Here is a 17,794-nt window from a genome sequence, read left to right as displayed (position 1 = left end):
TCTTTGTGTGTTTTCTCGGCCATACTGGGCATGCTAAAGAAGCAGGCATTATTTTGTGGGGCTTTGTGAGAGCTTTTGGGCATTAGAAAGGGGTCATCATCCTCAACAGGGTTGGGTACCACTGACCCTGGAGTTGACTGTGTAGGATGTCGGGCCCTTCCTAGTCCAGTGTTTGGGCTCTGTGACACTCACACAACTTTGTGACATTTTTCACCAAGATCAGGTTAAGAATCCCTTTCGTAGGTAGGAGTCCTTTGGTGACAGCAACAAAAGCCAACTCAATCAGGTTTGAACAAAAAGGGGATTTATTGTCCCAGGTAACTGAGATGTCCTTTTGAACCTTCAGGTGCAGATGGATCCAGGGACTCAAGCAATGCTGTCAAGTGTGCTCGCCTCCTCTTGCAGTTCATGGTTCTGTTGGCCACTTCTTGACTTCATCCAGCAGGTAAGATGGTGCTGGTACCCCTCGATGACATCCTCCAAGCTTAGCAACCCTGGCAGAAGCATGTGATTGGCCTCATCCATCCAGCCAGCCCTGACCAACTGCTGTGGCCAGGGGTGGGGTACCCTGGCAGCCTGCTCCTGTGATGGATGGGAGGCTAGGACCCGTCACTAACTGTCCTACCGGTATAAGATGGAGGTGGGGAGTCCTCCCAAGGAATGCCAAGGTGTGGGTGGGAAGCTGCTAGGTAGACACGGCGCTAACTACCACTGTTTATACTCCATGGGCTCAGGCGGGCCCCCTGACTATCAGAGGCAAGATTCGGAGGTCCTGAGGGGGCCACAGGTGATCAGGACACTCAGCAGAATCCTGGCCTGGTGAGCTCTGTACCCACAAGGTGGCAAGATGTGGTTATACACTCGGCCCCCGGCCCCAGGGGTCCCTGTGGAGGTGGGGACAGTGGGAGCCCAGGACAGGCTGGGCAGGGGTGGGGGCTCAGGTCTCTAGCAGATCGGTCACTTAGCCAGAGCTAGAGACAAAAGCTTGCTTGGACACAAAGGTCTCTGGGAAGAGAGTCGATCATTGGGTGCTAGTCCACTCACACCTCGTGGAAGGATGGCTGAGGAGCTGTCCCCGGGCATGTGGATGATCAGGCTGTGGTGGGAGGGAGTGACAACAGGACCACAACAGGGCAGTGGCCTGAGGTCCAGAGGCCGGGTCTAATTGCTGGTACTCTGCCAGGGTTCCCAGCTCCCCACTTCTGGCCACTCGCAGATTCCCACAGGTGGCCCTCCTGCCTCCGCCAGGCCCTCCAATATTCCTTCAGGCAGTCTTCACACTGGGGCTGTAGAGAGTAACACCAGCCTGGCCCTTTATGGAGCCCAGGTGGGGACAGCTCCCATCTTCTGGTGGCCATCACCACCAGGCCTCATCAAGCAGCCCTCCCATCTCAGGTGCGCCCCCAAGGGCATTCTGCCCTCTGGGGACCACACAGGGAAACCCCCAAACCTCCGGGCCTACCTGGGAGCCCTCAGACCTCCCCACTGGGCTCATCTTCCACAGCTGTGGAGCAGAGAAGGGGCCTGGGCAGCACCCCGAGTCCCTGGGTGGGAAATGATGCCGTGCTCCGTCTGCTTAATCAAAAACACAGCTCTTTGGGGGGGAGGAGAATGCAATTCCATGATTGGTTTCAATTAAAGATTTGCTACTATTTGATTCAGATTTATTATTGATTTGGGATTGTTCCAAGCAAGCCCAGGATGGCTTCCTGAGGGGTCGAGTTTGGGGACTGATCAGCACCAGGAGAGACCCGGGGGCAGCTGCACCCCAGCTTGTTCTCTTTCATTAAGTCGCTTGTGACCGAGTTGCTGTTCTGGCCAAAGCCTCGTCTCTGGCCTGAGAAGGCCGGCGCTGGCCAACTTCACTGGGGCCCTTCCTGGTCCAGGGCTGAGGCCGCCTCCACTGCCTCCAGGCCTGGCCTCCCGCCCTGTCCAGCCTCCCCGGGCCCCAGTGCCTCTTTGCTCCCTCACTCCATAGTCAGGCACCCTGCCTTTTCTGCGTTCCCTTCATTCTGATCCTTCCATCCAGAACAACTTTCCTGTCTATCTCTCCCCAGGTTATTCCTGCTTATCCTTCAAGCTTTTAGGTGAAGTTTAATCCCTGCCCTTCCTTGAGGCCCCCTGATTCTTCCCAGGTCACCTGTGTGTGCGCCTTCTTCCCCGTGGCCCCGGGATGCAGCCTCAGTCTGTGGAATTTCACGGAGCAGGCAGGCACACAATTCCAGTCCACTTTTCTGGAATCGATGGCAGCTGGTCAGGGAGGATGGTCCCTCACCAGTCCAGAGGCCCTGTGGCAGAGGCCAGGAGGGCTGCAGTGGGACGAGAGGACCTGGGCTTGTGCTCTGTGCTGCGCCCCGAGGTGGTGGCACAGCGTGAAGGTGCCCTGCCCGTTAGGCCTTGTGTCCTCATGGCCTAGCACACTGGAGCCTCCCAGCCGACGTTTGCAGCATTGTACTGAACCCCCCCTGCCTGTTATGCTTCAGTTTTCTAATTCGCCAAGGGGACACAGTGGCTGCACCCTCCTCTAGGTTTGCTGGGAGGTCCAGCGAAGTCAGGTGTGTAAGTGTCCTGCATACAGCCTGGCCAGTCAGGGGCCTGACAAAGCACAGAGGACTGCACTCTGCAATCCAGCTTCCTCCAGTCTGAGAACTGCTTGCAGGGGCCACGACTGCGGCCTGAAGGTTCATCGTCTCACTCTCCACTGTCGATATTTCTATCCCAGCACCTGCAGAGGAAATGCAGGTGCAAAGGTGTGGAGAGGAGAAGGCCCGGCTCATTCAGTTACCTTGAAGGTTTTCTCCCTGCTAGGAGCAAACTGGGTGAGGCTGAGGCTAGGAGGTGAGCCACACCTACCCAGAGGACACCTTATGCATGCTCCAAGGACACTAGGCTGGCCTCACTCCTCAAGGGAGAGGGGTGGCGAGATGGCCGAATTCCACCAAGAAACTCATGCTCTCTCTCCTACTGTGTGTTGTTATGGCTCAGGTGAGGCTGTTTACGGAAGAACGACATTTCCCAGAACACACTGCTTCCCATTATAGCCAGGTGACTAGCTGTCAAACAATCAATGGGATCTGAAGATAAAGCTGGGCCTCTAAAGGAGAACAGAAGCTTCATTACTCTTCCACAGAGAGCTCTTCCACTGTCTGCAAGCTGACAAACCTGAGGCCCCGGGGGCCGGCAGAGACACAGAAAGGAAGGAACATGGGTCTTTAAATCCCCACCTGCAGGAAAATCCCCTGCTGCACCCAGGAGCATTTACATTGGACGCTTACATAAGTGAGAAAAAAAGTTCTATTATGTTAAACCTCTGAAACTGTGGCTTTTGTTTATATCAGCAGCTGGCCTTGCCTTGGGGGAGAGGCAGGTCAGTTAGGGACAGGAAAATCGCTGGGGGAGTTGTGGGGGTGGGTGAAGCGGTGAGAGCAGGGCTGCTGGCTGAGTGGAGAGGGCAGGCCAGTGGTGCAGGAGAAGCTCAGGGAGTGAGACCCACAGGTGCTGGAAGACTCACTTGGATGTGGGCCTGGCTGGCATGTGGGACTGGTTACCGAACTAGGAGAAGAGGGCAGTTTGGGGTGGGTGGGACTGAGGTGACAAGTTTGGTCCCGGCCATACAGAGCTTGAGGACCCTGTGAATGGTCCAGTGGACATGCTGAAGAAGCAGTAAGTTATCTGAAGCTCAGCGGAGAGGCCGGAGAGCTGGGCTGTAGCCAGACTTGAGAGCAGGTGGGAGGTTGCTGGAACGACAAGTCAGCCTTGGGTGAAAGGCCGTGGACTTGATCTGAAAGCATGAAGGAGGCGTTGGTGGGCTATGGGCTGGGAGTGCTGAGGTGGGGTTTTCCTGTTGCCGAGTTCACTTGGTAGCCAGGAGGAGGCTGGAGGGGACAGGGGAGCCTCGTGGCAGGGAGACCTGGACGCAGGACCTTGCTGCGACAGTCCGTGGAGGTGGAGGTGGGTGAGATGAGGAAGCAAAGCCATGCTGAAGACCTGGCTTTGTGGGCTGGGAAGGGGTGGCTGGGGGAGGAAGGGGTCAAGGTGGAGTGGAAGCTTTCGGGGGCACAGACCACTGGGTTTTAACCCCTTGGAGGGAGCCTTGCCTCCTCCAAGTGCTTTCTGATGCCATAAAGATGTTTATTTAAAATGGGTTCTTCAGGCCATTTGGCAGCTGTTTGTCCATGTCATACTTAGAGCAATTTACTCTTCCCTCCAAATCGTAAAAGTTGCTCGTTTCACATTGACATTGTGTGGCTCTAATGGGTAATTACTCTCTAGCAACTGATGGGGGCCTTGCATTCAGAAGGTAAGAAGTGGTGCTTCCAAGCTCTGTCCACTGGAAACAGCTATGCGTGCTTGGCTGTGAGTTTGAACTCTCTGCCCCTGGACTCTTAATTTATCTGGCTCCACACTGATTTTCAGTCCTGAGGTTTGGGGGCCAGGTTTGGTCTGAGATACAGAACCTGCCCCTTTGGCTCCTCTGTCACCCTCCCGCCCTCAGGTGAGGAGGGGGTCTGTGGTGTCATTGATGGTCCCTCCCCACTCCTCACAATGGATTTCTTTAGATGACTCTCCTGTCTATTATATGCCTGACACTCGGCTAGGTAAGCCCCACCTCCAAGTTGCACACAGACCCAACATTCAACTGGAGGAGAAGTTTTTTTTATATTTTTATATTTTTATTTTTTTATTTTATTAGTTTCAGGTGCACAAGACAAAGCAAAACTTAGACGTTTATCATTTATATCCCTCACACTGTGTGAACCCCCCTCCCCACATCCACTATCCCTCTGTACGCCCCCCAAATTAATTTTCAAACCCCCATGACCATCTTGTGGTTACCGACTATTTTTCAAAACCTCTCACCTTCCCCTTATCCCCACCCCCCCGCCCCTCTAGCAACCCTCAGTTTTTCCTCTGTGTCTCCAAAACTGTTTCTCATTAGTTCATTCACTTATTCTTTTCTTTAGATTCCGCATATAAGTGAGATCATATGGTATTTGTCTTTCTCTTTCTGACTTATTTCACTTAACATAATGTTCTCTAGGTCCATCCATGTTGTTGCAAATGGTAAGATTTCTTTCTTCTTTATGGCTGCGTAATACTTCATTGTATAAATGTACCACAGTTTCTTAATCCAGTCATCTACTGATGGGCATTTCGGTTGTTTCCAGGTCTTGGCTATTGTGTATAGCGCTGCAATAAACATAGGAGAGCATAAAGATTTTTGAATTGGAGTTTTGGATTTCTCCAGATAGATACCTAGAAGTGGGATTGCTGGATCATAAGGTAGTTCCATTTTCAGATTTTTGAGATACCTCCAAACTGTTTTCCATAGTGGCTGCACCAATCTGCATTCCCACCAACAGTGCACCAGCGTTCCCTTTTTGGAGGAGAAGTTTTTGAGGGTGGGTGTTGAGTTTCCTGTTTAGGTGCCTAGGATTTCCCACAGTCCCCCACTATGGGGTGCCTGGAAGATGGAGGCCCCTGTTAAGTGGCAATAGGATGCCATGTCAGCTTCTCCAGTTGCCATGACTCAGTGTTCTCATCCGTCAAATGGAGCCACATATCCCTGCCCCCACAGGGTTACTTGCCACGGCCTCCCAGCTGGCTCTCAGCCTGCTCTCTCCTTATACCAAGCCACCCAAAGGTCAGGCTCTGAGATGGCCACTCCAGGCTCCTTCACATTTGGCAGCGGCCTGTCATTTCTCTCTTTAAGCCCCGGAAGCTCTACCTCCATCACAGTAGGCTGCTTACTACGTCGTGGACTCATCTGTGCACCTCTTCTTGGTGGAGCTGCCATTTTACATTTATTTGTATGCTTTTGATGAATAATCACCCCATGTGCCCAGTGTCCAGCACGGGGCCTGGCGCACAGTAGGCCCTCCACGCGTAGTACTGAATGATTAGCTGACTAACGAGTGAACAAACACTCCCAGCCTTCTCCCCCTCCACTTTTCTGCTTTGGTTTAGAGCCTTTTCTGTGCCACAGAACAGTCTGAGAACTTGACTATGGCTCTCCAGGAAAATGCACATGGGCACCATGACACACAAGGAAGCTCGTCCCTTGCGAAGCTGTCCACAGTCCCAGCTGTGGTCTGCCAGCTCCACGCTCCATCTGACTTGTCGACACCCTCCTTGACCTTTGAGGCCTAGACCATTTCAGAGTGGAAGGGGCCTGCAGGATGACCTCTAAGGGAGGAATGGTCGGCAGAGCGAGGAGCACTAGGGAGGGGAGAGAAGATCACGAGAAGGTACCAAACTCAGGCTTCTTCCAGTGTGTAAGGCTGAGCATGGAAGATGACAGAGGCTTCGTGGAAGATTTGGGCCTTGACTTTGTTTGGACATAAAAGACTGAATGCGCATTGCCCTGAACTTGCCTTATCCCTGGGCTTTACTCCAAGCCCAAACTTTACAACGGTCCCCTCTGGGAGCTGGACTCAGAGGGCAGGCTCAGAGTCTGCACAGTAGGAAGGAGCCAAGCTGCGCTGGATCAGGTGGGAACAGCACAGTCCACCAATGGGACGGGGCCTGCCAAGGGCGGATGGGGAGGCAGAGAAAGGACGCAGCTCAAGGCTCCCTCCAGCAGGACCACCTTCTGTGAGCAGCAGGGTTGAGTGTTCAGGTGGAGGGTGCATGCCACGTGCGCCATGGAGGCCGTTCAGCTGGGATTCTGAGGGGCCTGCCCATCTGGCTTTGCCCAGCGGGCTGGGAAGCGTGGCCAGACTCAGGCAGGACCCACTGGGTCCAGCTGCATATGGACCACAATGCTGATGGACTCTCCGCCTGGGGGTTTAGCAAGAATGGCCCCAGGGTGGGTGGCACATGACTAGACGCTTTAGAACAAGAACTGCCTACAATCGTTATGGGCTGTACAGGGGGTGAGGGACTTGGTCAGGGGCTCCCGTCCGTCCTCGCTGAGGAGCCAGTGAGGCCCACTTCCCGAGGGACTAAGGGAACACACTGCTCTGGGCCCGTCCCGACCAGCTCCATGGCTTCGGCCTTGCGCTGGTGGCCTGGTCGGCCCCTGGACCTTGGCGTACGGCCCAGGCTCCCCGTGCACACAGCAGCATCTCAGCCCCGAGGCTGCAGGGGCCGCGCGGCTGCACTTCTCTTCCTCTTGGACCCAGGGTACTGGTCCTCGGCCTCGAGGCTTTCTTCCCGCTGTGCTGGTGGCAGTGGCATCTAAACTCTGCCCTTGGCTGGAAGAGGCATTTATTTCATTTCCTGCTGGGAGTTCCATCTGGAAACACATCCCCCACTGAGTACAAATGGGGCCGCCATGCCACTTCCTGTGTAACACCCTGAACTGTCCCCCCAGGAGCAGGCACCCAGGAGCAGCTCAGTGCCTGTGCTGTTTCATCACTTCATGTCTAATGCTCCGAGAGCTATAAAATACTCTGTAAACTAAACCCATGTGTGAGTGGTTTGAACAGTTATGCCTGGCCTTGGAAAGCAGTGAGGGCTAGAGCGCGTTTCAGGTGTGCCCCGCAGGGGCAAGGAAGGGCTAGTAGTGGGAAGAGGCATGGCACCTGGGGGAGACAGGATGTTGTGCAGACATCTGCATGTGTCTGGCTCTGGCTGGGAGGTGGAGTGGCTAACAGCCTGGTGTCCTTCCCTGATTGAAATCATGTGGAGTCTTGCTTAGCTCCTCTTGGGAAATGCTGTCCTAGTTTGACTGTGGGTCTCCCTCCCCACCCCTGCCGGCTTCCTTCCAAGAAGCCTGTTTTGTAACAGTTGGCCCTGGCTCTCCTGTTCTCACCCGGAGAGGAGAGGAGACTGTCATCCTTGAAACAGGGCCTCATAAACCTGTAGCAGAGACAGGACATGATTTTAACTGGAGTGCTGACTGTGGAGGGCGGGCTGGGAGGCTGTGCTGGTGACAGCGAGATCCACTTTCCCTAGAGAGAAGTCAGTTCATAGGGAGACAGGGGAAAATGTGCCTAGAGGAAGAAATTCTTCAACTCAGCTGCCACTTCTGGTGACGGCAAAGGCCACTGTTGGCATTTCCCTTGTTCTTGGTGTGAACACACTCTTGTGGGAGAAATGTGACAAGTTCTTTTTCCCTCCCAAGAACTTCTCATGCAAATGGGGCCATGATCATAGTCAAATTTTCTCCAAATAAGGAACTGCTTTGGGAGGAGACAGAGGGAGTGAAGAAAACACGCGTATAGAGGGTGGTCTCACAGCGCTCACATCTTTGATACCCTCCCCACCCACGAAAAAAGCATGTTGCTCTCCACCCCCCACCCACTGTGACTCCCTGCCTTGGCTCTGTCTTACAAAAATGAGTAAGGATTCTTATTTCTGACTGCGGGCAAGGGGGGGAGGACTCTGGTGCTGCAGGAGCCCTGTCTTCCTCTGTCACTCTCGGTAATGCCCAAAGTGGAGTGAGGCTGTGACAGGACTTCTGGGATGGTGTTACAGAGCTGGTAGAGCTGAGAGACGCCGAGACCCTGCCCTGTGGCTGGGGACGAGAGGGGTGTCTGAGTCAAGGCCTTATTATTATGGTTTTATTTTATCTTTTGGGGAAAAGAAGGGGGCGGGAATGTGGGAGCCAAGAGAAGGAGGTTCCCTACCACCTGGAGTGAGGCCAGATCCCTGGGCCTTTGCTTCCCTATCTGTAATGGGAACGAGCCCAGTGCCCCCTTGCCTCTCAGCACTACTGTCGGGATCAAAGAAAAAGAGATACCGACACGAGCATCGCCTTGTGTAGTGGATCTCAGACGTCGGTGTCAGTCAGATCACCTGTGCTGCTTTTTAAGCTGTTGATCCCCGACCCCTGGCGACTCTTCTATCATCAGACTCATTCTGACAGGGGTTCTGTGGAAAGCACCGAGGTCTAAGTGCTTCATTTCTGAGGGGAAGCAAGGCCCAGAGAGGGGAAGGGACTTGATGGAAGAGACTCCATGAAGCAGACAGCGGCGGGCCTGTGATTAGAACCACATCTCCTGACTCTCGTCGGCTTTCAGAGCCACCATATTCATGCATGTCATACAGCGCCAAGAAAACGGAATGGGACCTTACATCTGCTGGGCACATGCAGTATGTCACGCTCTGAGCTGGCCACTTTATAAACAGCATTTCATTGGATGTTTCAACAGCCCTAGGAGATAGGTAGTATCACTCCGTTTTATAGAGGAGAAAAGTGAGGTTCAGACAGAGCAAGCGACTTATTCAGACCAGGAAGAGCAAGGCTGGGATTCAGAAGCATGTCTTTCCGACTGACTCCCTGGGCGTCAGAATGGAGGGTTCCTAGCGTCTTTTCCCAGGAGCCTGGTACTGAGCAGAGCCGGCCGTGTGCTGGTGCCAATCTCATTTCCACAGCCCCATTCCCTCCGCTGTTCTGCCCATTCCGTGGGGATGCACTCACTCCCTACTGCTGACTGTGGAGCAGGGAGTTTGGTGTGGGGATGCCGGAGAAGGTGAGGGAGAGGGCTCCCATCTGGTGTTACTGTCAGCTCTTTTCTCCCTGCAGGGTGGGCGCTGCAGCAAGGCTGCCCATCGGCATTGGCACTGTCCTGCCAGTATCCTGAAACGCCAGACTTACAACTACAAGGTAAGGCTGGCTTCCTTGACATTTCCTCTGCTTTTCCTGTCTGCCATGGGCTCAGACCCATCCGTCCTTCAAGGGGGCACTCAAGCCAGGCTCCCTTCCCTAGTGCCCTTGCAGGCCAGCCCCCAAGGCTGAGAACCAAGGCTCATTGATACGCAGTTCTCTGCTCCTTCCTCTACCAGACAAGGCTTCCCTTTCAACCAGCTCCAGTGGGCAGCCCCTTGGTCTCTGCCGCATACGTTCCAGACTCACTGGGTTCTAAGGTAGTCAGTGACGTTTCCAGCCACTTTGTATTGTTATAATGTTTTCATTTGCAAATTTGTGCGTGCTTTAAATATTTTATGTATAAATATTTATAAATTATATATGCTTGTGTATGCTCACAAATAAATTTATATGCTATATATGTTATATGCAAATCATAGGTCATATATAAAGGATCAATTATTAGATATTCTGTTACGTATGTGCTACATATGTGCTTATATATGTTTTATATTATACAACATATTAATATTATATACACTTAGATATATGCTTTATATGTTTTACATGCTATTTTAGTTTTATGTGTTTGAATACCAGTTCTGCTCCTCACTAGCTGTGTGTCTCTGGGAAAATTCCTTAACCTTTCTGTGTTTTAGGGCACAGAAAGTATAATGTAAGATTTTTCTTAAAATAACAATTGAGAAAAATTTTCATAATATTCATTTTAGTAACAATTGAAAAAAACCTTATTGTGATACTCACTTATTAAAATATTGTTATAATAGTCAATTGTTGTGATTACCCCATTTACTTGTAATGTGTCAGCACCAGATACCAGGTGGGATCTACTCTTTTGTCCCACCAGCAACACAGCAGCTGGCACCCCCCCGCTCCCCTTCCTAGGCTGGATGCTAACCATGCCTTTAATTTTGCCAATTCTTTAGGCAAAAGGGAGCAACTCCTTCTATGTGGCAGAGGAGTTATTCTAGAAGTCTCTATTGGCTTAGCTGTAGGCATTGCTGTGTTTTGGGGAGAGGGACAGCAAGCAAAGGGGAGACAACCTCACCTTTACTGAGTCCCTGCTGTGATGAAGAGACAGACAGGGAGAAAGAAGGAAGAGGAGACCAGAGGCAGAGCCAAAGATGGGAGGGCCGGATAGGAGGTGGGGGCGGCCTTTCTCCTGTCAGCCCCTAGGCCCATCCTGTGCAGTGGGCTTCCCCGACTCCCCATAACTGCAGCCTGCTTCTTTGGCGTTTCACTTCTGTTACCTCATGAACCCTCCTCAGAATCCTGTGACATTGATGTTATTATCCCCATTTACAGATTAGGACACTGAGGCCCTGAGAGATAAAATGATTCACCTTCGGTCAAATAGGTAGGAAGGGGTGGAACCTGGATGTGAACCTGAGCCTGTTAGACTCTGAAGTCCCACAGTGGTAGAGAGTAGGAAAGGAGCAAATGAGAGACCATCCCTGGGAAGAGAGACCTAGAGAGATAAGGGTAGAGTCAAATGGAAATAAAGCCAGGGACAGAGACAGAGGCAGAGAGAATCCCAGAGGGGAGAGAAAAGAAAGACAGAGAGCAAGATGAACAGAGACCCTCTTAGAGAGACAGAAAGAAAGATGTCCTAAGACAGAAGAAGAGGGATAAGGAAGGAGAGATAGCAGAGAGAAAGAGGGAGAGGAGGGGAGGCCAGACCAGTGCAGGGCCTGGCAGGGAGGCTGCAGATCAGGGACCGTCCCAGCGAAGACTGTGCTTCCCGTTTCAGCCCTGGTCCTCGCCTCTCTGGTGGTCCTTTGTCTTATAAGAAGGACCCCAGCTCCATGTGCAGTGGCCTCCTGGAGAGGGTTTCTCCTGGAACTGGAGCTGGGCAGAGCGGAGAGGGAAGCTGGAGTCCTGGGAAGCTGTGCCCTGTTCCACACATGGGAACCTGCCTGCCCACCCAGGCTTCGCGGCCTGGGCACTGAGGCCACTCAGCTTACCCTGACCAGGAGATTCCGCCAAAGGGCCATTTGGAAGGAGACAGGACAAGGAATATACTTTCTAGGCAGGCTTCAGTGCCCAAATCAAATCCCAACAGGCAACAATAAAAGCCACCAAACCACCCCCCCTACCCGACCCAGCCCCAAATCAGAGCACGCCACTGTGCCACAAATGGAAGGAAAGCCAGACCTTGAGCTCTAGAAGCTGAGTTAGAACAGCACTGGACTGGGAGCCAGCAGGCCCGGGTTCCTGGCTCTCCCTTCACCTGCTTGGGCCTCTGAGGACACGAGGAATGGTGGACAGACAGGCCTAGATTCCGAGAGACCTGGCTCCGTATCTGCCCCCTCCCAGCTCTGTCTGTTATCTTACTAGGCAAGGAACCGTCGTAGTCCAGGTTTCCTCATCCACACAGTAGATGCTTGTCTCACAGGACTGTCTAGTAAGGATTCAGGAAGACAGCAGGTGTCAAAGCTGCCTGCAGGCCGTAGGTGCCAGCCTGGGTTGGCTGTTTCTTTCCTTGACCCCCTCAGTGTTCTCATCTGTACAATGGGTCAGCCTGACCTCCTGGGTTCTTCAGCTCCTTCCAGCTGTGATGTTGAGTGATTTGATGAACCCCAAAGTGTTTGCTGGACCAGTTCAGCCGGCGGGTCTGGGGCACCCTCATGCAGAGAACTCATCGCCCTGTTTCTCTCTGCCTTTCGAACTTCCCCACATTTCGCACAAAACAGCTGGGAAGGGCTCAGGATTTTCTGCCCCAAGGGGTTAGGGAGTGAATGGTGAGTAGTGAGAGGAGGAGAGGGAATTTCCTGGGGAGTCACTCGGAGAAGCATTTCTCCAAGGTTAGACTCCATTCCTGATTTTTGGCAATGATGTTCCTGGCAGCTGTTCCTGGGACGGTACACCCACACCCCCCACCCACTCTGACGTGTACTCGCACAGCCTACACACACACTAATAAAGCACACTTACACTCCCACAAACACACACACTGGCACAGTAACACACACACACACACACACACACACACACACACACACACACACACGATGTGCAAGAGAAAGCGCATCTGATTTTCACAGGCCTCGGGAGACCAGCAGGCGGGGCTTTTCTGCTTTCCTTAGAACCTCTGGAGCTAGCGGATTGCCCCTCCTGGAGCAGCCCGGGCTTTCCTAGCCCCCGTGCTGGCAAGAAAGGGGTGAAGGACTGGTTTCCTGTCCTGTAATGACGGTGGAGGGAGGGGAGCTGGAGGGCAAGTTGCAACAGCAAGCATGTGTGTGAGCTTGTGCGTTCCTCGCGAGCTGGGTGGCTGAGCTTGGCAAGGACCAGTGGCGGGAGCAACAAATCACTGGAGGTCTTTGTTGATCGTTTCCACTTTGGGAAACAGTATTCTTAAGGTTGATTATGTAAGCTCAAGTTTCTTTTCCTTCTACTTGTCGATCGTGCTTCCAAAGGCAGCGAGCCAGAGACTTTCTCATCTGCTCGAGGAGAGTGCCTGAAGGCCGCCATCACAATCAGACTCAGACTATCAAAGCACGACTGACAGCTACCATGCCAGTAGGTACCAACTTCTTAGTAGTGATGGCAGTGGCCGTGTACAGGCTCTCGCTTCTGGGCCTGAAGCCCAGTGGCCATGAGACTGATCCTTCACTCACCACCTGTGAAATCCAGGGCAGTTGTCTTAACTCTTTGTCTCAGCTTCCTCATCTGAAGAGCAGGGATGGAGGCATGAGAGCCATTCGCATAAGAAGGTTGCAAGGACTCTGCAATGGATGACGCAAAGGATATGCAGATGGTCTCCCCTTCCTGCAGGGTCTCTGTTGGGGACGCTCACTACCTTCACACTGCAGGCCAAGGGGAGACAGTGGTCAGTGTGCTTTGAGGCTAGCTCTACCCCATGTGAACAGAAGGTAGGTGCTGGGAGGCACTTTTCCAGCTAGTAGTGGTGGTAGGGAGTTCCCTGTGGCAGGAGGTAATCAATGAATAGATAGTCACTGATTTGAAATCGATGGTCTTTCAGTGCCACTCACACTGCACAGTGTAGCGATGTGCAGTAAGGACACAGGAGAGAGGGCCAGCGGACTGAATTTGCACAGTGGTGTGAAGGCGACGTGCTTGTGTAAAACCAGCGGGCCAAAAAATACAGGCTAAGAAAACCCGAAGGCTGCACAATTAGTAATAAGGAACAAACATGCTGTTTTCTCTCATTTTTTCCCTTGACATTGCCATGAAGGGTTTCCTCTCAGCCATCAGAAGGAAGGGCTCTAGGACAGTCAGACCCACGCAGGGCTGGGCGCTGCCTCTGACTTGCTGGTTTTGAATTCAGGTTGGTCTGGCATCGTAACCTGGAAGTTATCGCTTCCTCCTCTGCCTAAGTGCTGAGATATTGTAAGAATCAAATGAGATAATATGGATGTGAGAGTTCTCAGCATATATTTATTGTAGGCTCATTATGTATACGACACTGTGCTAAATGATGGTGAGTCAAAGAAAACCAGCCAACCCGCCAGCTAACCAACCAACGTACCAACCTACCAAACTACTAGACAACCAATCGAGCAGCCATACTGCCAACCAACTTACAAACCAACCTACCAACTAACAAATTGACCAACCAAGCAACCACCCAACCTACCCACCAACAACCAGCAACAGACCAACCAACCAACCAACCAACCAACCAATGGAGGCTCGGGTCTTGTTGGGGTGATACCGTCACTGAGAAGTCCCATTGGTGAATGTGAAATGCCCTGTGGTGAGGGCTGGGACGCAGAAGAACATGTCACTGTGGTAGCCTAGACCGGGGGCAGTGACCTGGCTGGAAGGTCCCGTGGGCGCCTCTGGAATGAAGTCTGAGTTGGGATTTGGTGGAGGAGCAGGAGTGAGAAGCGATGGGACGTGTGCTGATGCCAGGGCTTCCCAGGCACTACAGCAGTGGGCGCCCCTCTTCCCCACTCCTCTCAGCCACAACCCAGGCTCTGGCTCCCAGATCCATCCTCAGGGCCTCTGCCTGGCTCCTGGCAATAGCCCCTCATTGCTTTCCCTGTCGCAGTTTCTCCCCAGACACGCTGTGGCCAAAATGTCTTTTTTTCTGAAGTGCAGATGTGACCCGGGCATTCTTCTGCTTGAAACCTCTCACCGGCTGCTCTTGTGTTCTCAGCCCAGAGAAGCAGATCCTGACTAGGCCCGGCAGACCCCCCACAACAACTAGGGCATTTAAAGCGTTGTTTTTATAGTAAAAGAAGCACAGCTGTAGAATGGAGTTGGAGGTACTTTTCTGGGGTGGTGGCCCGCTTTGGGCTATACAGATGCTGGGGGCTCTGATGGACCAGTTTGGACGTACTGGCCCCCCACAGGAAGGTCCTTTCCTGCCTTGTCCATCTGGTAAACCTCAGCTCTGTTTCGCTCATGCAGCAGCTCAGCCCTCTTGGCTGTGTAGGCCGCCCGGACAATCCACGGGCCTGAAAGTGGAGTGACCAGTACAATACTTCCCACCCACTGACATTATTAGTTCGCTGCCACTAGAATGTGGTTCCTTGAGGTCGGACGACAATGTGTTCTTCTCAGTATCCCTGCAGACTGGCCCAGAGGCTGGTCCAGGAGGAGCCCTGGGGGCTGGCTGAGTGAATGGGGGTGCTTGTGATGGCGTCTGGGGCAAAAAACTCAGCCGGGCCATGATTGTTCTCTGTAGCTCCTCTTTCTAATTGCAGGGTGCCCAACATGGCCTGGTGGCCTAGATACATCTGCAAGGAAATAAGACTCATTTCAGGGTGGTCTTGACCTGGGCCCCCTCCCCGGAGGCAGAGACAGAGGCAGAGGCAGAGGAGGCTAAACAGCATGGACTCAAGGACACCCCCAAGCTGTGGGTTCAAATCCCAGCTTCTCCACTAAATAGCCATGTGACGTCAAGAAAGCTATTCCTGCTCTAGTTTCCTCCTCTATAAATCGAGAGTAATTGCAACCAGCTGAATACAAGTGTAATCGAGTACAGGCCGATCACTGCCCAGGCCGCGGTGCCCAGAGACGGCTGCGTTTTTGTGACAGCTCTCCAGTGGAGAGGGAGAGCAGGGGGCTGGGAGGTGGCCTGCTGCCACCTGGCTTCCCACTCATGGGAAGATGTGCTTCCAAGGTGGGCTTTTCGGATGCTCCAGGTCAGGCCCCATCTCCATAGCATCATACTTTATTTAACTGCAGAAAAATTGCAAAGACCATCCACCCTGTTAGGGTCATAAACATTCTCATCAGCTACTTTTGTTTCCCCCAAAGAAACACACCGACCAACAGAAAACTGTGACAGGTTGTTAAATCGGAAGTTTCAACGGAAGCATCAAGGTCTGACAGATGTCGCCCTGCCAAGTGACGTCCCAGAACAAGAGAGAAACTGATCTGGGTTTTAAAAACTCTCACCTGTACTGAGTATAAGAGGGGTTTGGGGGACTAAAGGGAGAGATTTGGGGGCTGGATTCCTTGGTAAGTGCTGTACCGAGCCCTTCCAGTACCATGTGGAAGGTGTGAGGAGACCCCTCTCCCGGAGTCTAGTGAGAGGCACTTCATGTCTGTCCCTTGCAGAGTGGACACGTGGAACCTATTGTCCAGCTCCTGTCCAGGACTAGTACAAGCTGTGTGTGACAACTCTCGGAGGAGCCAAAGCTGAGCTGGCTGCGTTGATATTGGCCTGTGTGCCCGGAGACCAGAGCCAGGGATGGGGTACACACATGTGTCCCTGGGACTCAGTGGGGGGCGACACACCGTTAGGGGCCAGCCTTGAGTGGCTGGGTGCTGCCCCAGAGAGTGGCCTGGGCAGTGAGACCACTGTTAGCAGGGAGAAGCTGGTGCATCCAGGATTCCTGGCTCTGTGGACAGGGAAGTGACCAGCAGGCAGAGGGCTACACAGATGCAGCCAAGGGGACTTCGGTGATTGATCTCTGCAAAAAGGAGTGGTAGTTGTTACACGTGTTCCCGCTGGGAGAGTGAAAAGCCAGCTTCCGACAGTGCCAGGCAGGTAAGAACTTCGCTGCTCCATTTCTTTTCCTCCTATGACCCTCTCCTGGGCCAGGATCTAGACCCTGGAGGGAGGGGTCAGAAGCAGGGACCCACACAGAAGTTGGTGAGAGGTGACATTGAAGACAGAAGCAGCAGCTGAACAAGGTCTCTGCAGTCTGTGACCAGGGGTGCAGGCCCTGTGGCGGTGACGGGGGAAGGAGACAGGACTGAACTTTAAATCTCCTCTGAAGTTTTGGTTACGCCAAGGCACAAGAAACTTCTAATTGCTAAAGTGACGCAGTGTGTTGGACTTCAAGGGACGATAGCACTTTTATCGCCTGTGCGACCTGCAGAGCTTCCCGGTGAAGTAAATTTTAGAGGGGCAGTTGGAGTCAAAACAGAGTTGCCTTGTGGTTATACCGCATGAATCCTGCTTGCCGGGTATGTTAGCTCATAAACACACTGAAGACAAGGGTCAAACTCTGCCTCTCACTCACCGTGTGGCCTTGGACTCCCCCACTCGGAACACACATTCCCCATCTGTGACACGAGGCATAGGCCGCTTCTCTGGAGGGCTTTGTGCTCTGCCTTGGTGTAGGTTTTGGCGCCAGGATCACTTTTTCCTGTCCTCCCAAGACCCTTGCTCCTCCAAGAAACTCAGGTCAACGGGACCCTGCCCTCATGGAGAGAAAGGAACTAGACACAAAACAAGTGGCACTCGACCACTTGTTGACAAGCTCAACCGTTGACAAGCTCCTGTAGCAGGTGGGGCCTGGAGGCAGTAAAAAGGCAAACCCTGGAAATACCTCAGGGGAAGGGTTTCAGCAAAGGAAGTGAGGCGAGGCCTGGAGGGTGACTGGGGTGCTGGGAAAGGAGCCGGGGGCTGGGGTGGGGCTGGTGGGAGCTGAGGTCAGGAGGTAAAGGGGAGGGTGGTGGTGGGGGCCGAGGTCAGGGCCAATGTTGGTTCAGAGTGAGGTGACAGACGTGTTGGTGGCTGGGTTCTAGGCAGAGGAGTGGGCAAATCTGGCTTTGGGGTGAGAGAACAGGGGAGGTGAGTGGGGAAGCAGCAGCCTTGTCTCCCACTGGGTCCTGACCAGGACCGAGCAAACAGGGCCTGATTGCCTGGCGGGTGTCCCTACCTCGTAGTGTGAAGGAGAGAACCTTGATCAGGTGCAGGATTCATTTTAGACCAAGGGACACAAGAGCAGTGGCTACTTTGAGGAAGGACATTGATACAAAGACTGAAACAGCCTCTGTTCCTTGGGCACGTCCCATGGGCCACGCAGGTGTGAA

At 53.0% G+C, this 17,794-nt stretch overlaps 1 long non-coding RNA gene across 1 annotated transcript in view; it reads left to right on the top strand.

Moving 5' to 3' along the window:
• The first annotated feature begins 365 nt into the window (after positions 1 to 365).
• Positions 366 to 17,794, top strand: part of LOC148758714 (uncharacterized) — a 29,779-nt gene continuing 12,350 nt past the window's right edge. Inside the window, exons 1-2 of the long non-coding RNA XR_016020576.1 lie at positions 366 to 445; positions 9,473 to 9,553. This is a non-coding gene — a long non-coding RNA (uncharacterized LOC148758714). The remainder of the gene's footprint in view (positions 446 to 9,472; positions 9,554 to 17,794) is intronic.

Source organism: Rhinolophus sinicus, chromosome 3 (assembly GCF_057876585.1).
Source record: "Rhinolophus sinicus isolate RSI-liver-muscle chromosome 3, RSI-T2T, whole genome shotgun sequence".
Lineage (NCBI taxonomy): Eukaryota > Metazoa > Chordata > Mammalia > Chiroptera > Rhinolophidae > Rhinolophus > Rhinolophus sinicus.
The sequence above is the reverse complement of the archived record's forward strand: the minus strand, read 5'-3'. Positions and strand labels throughout refer to the sequence as shown.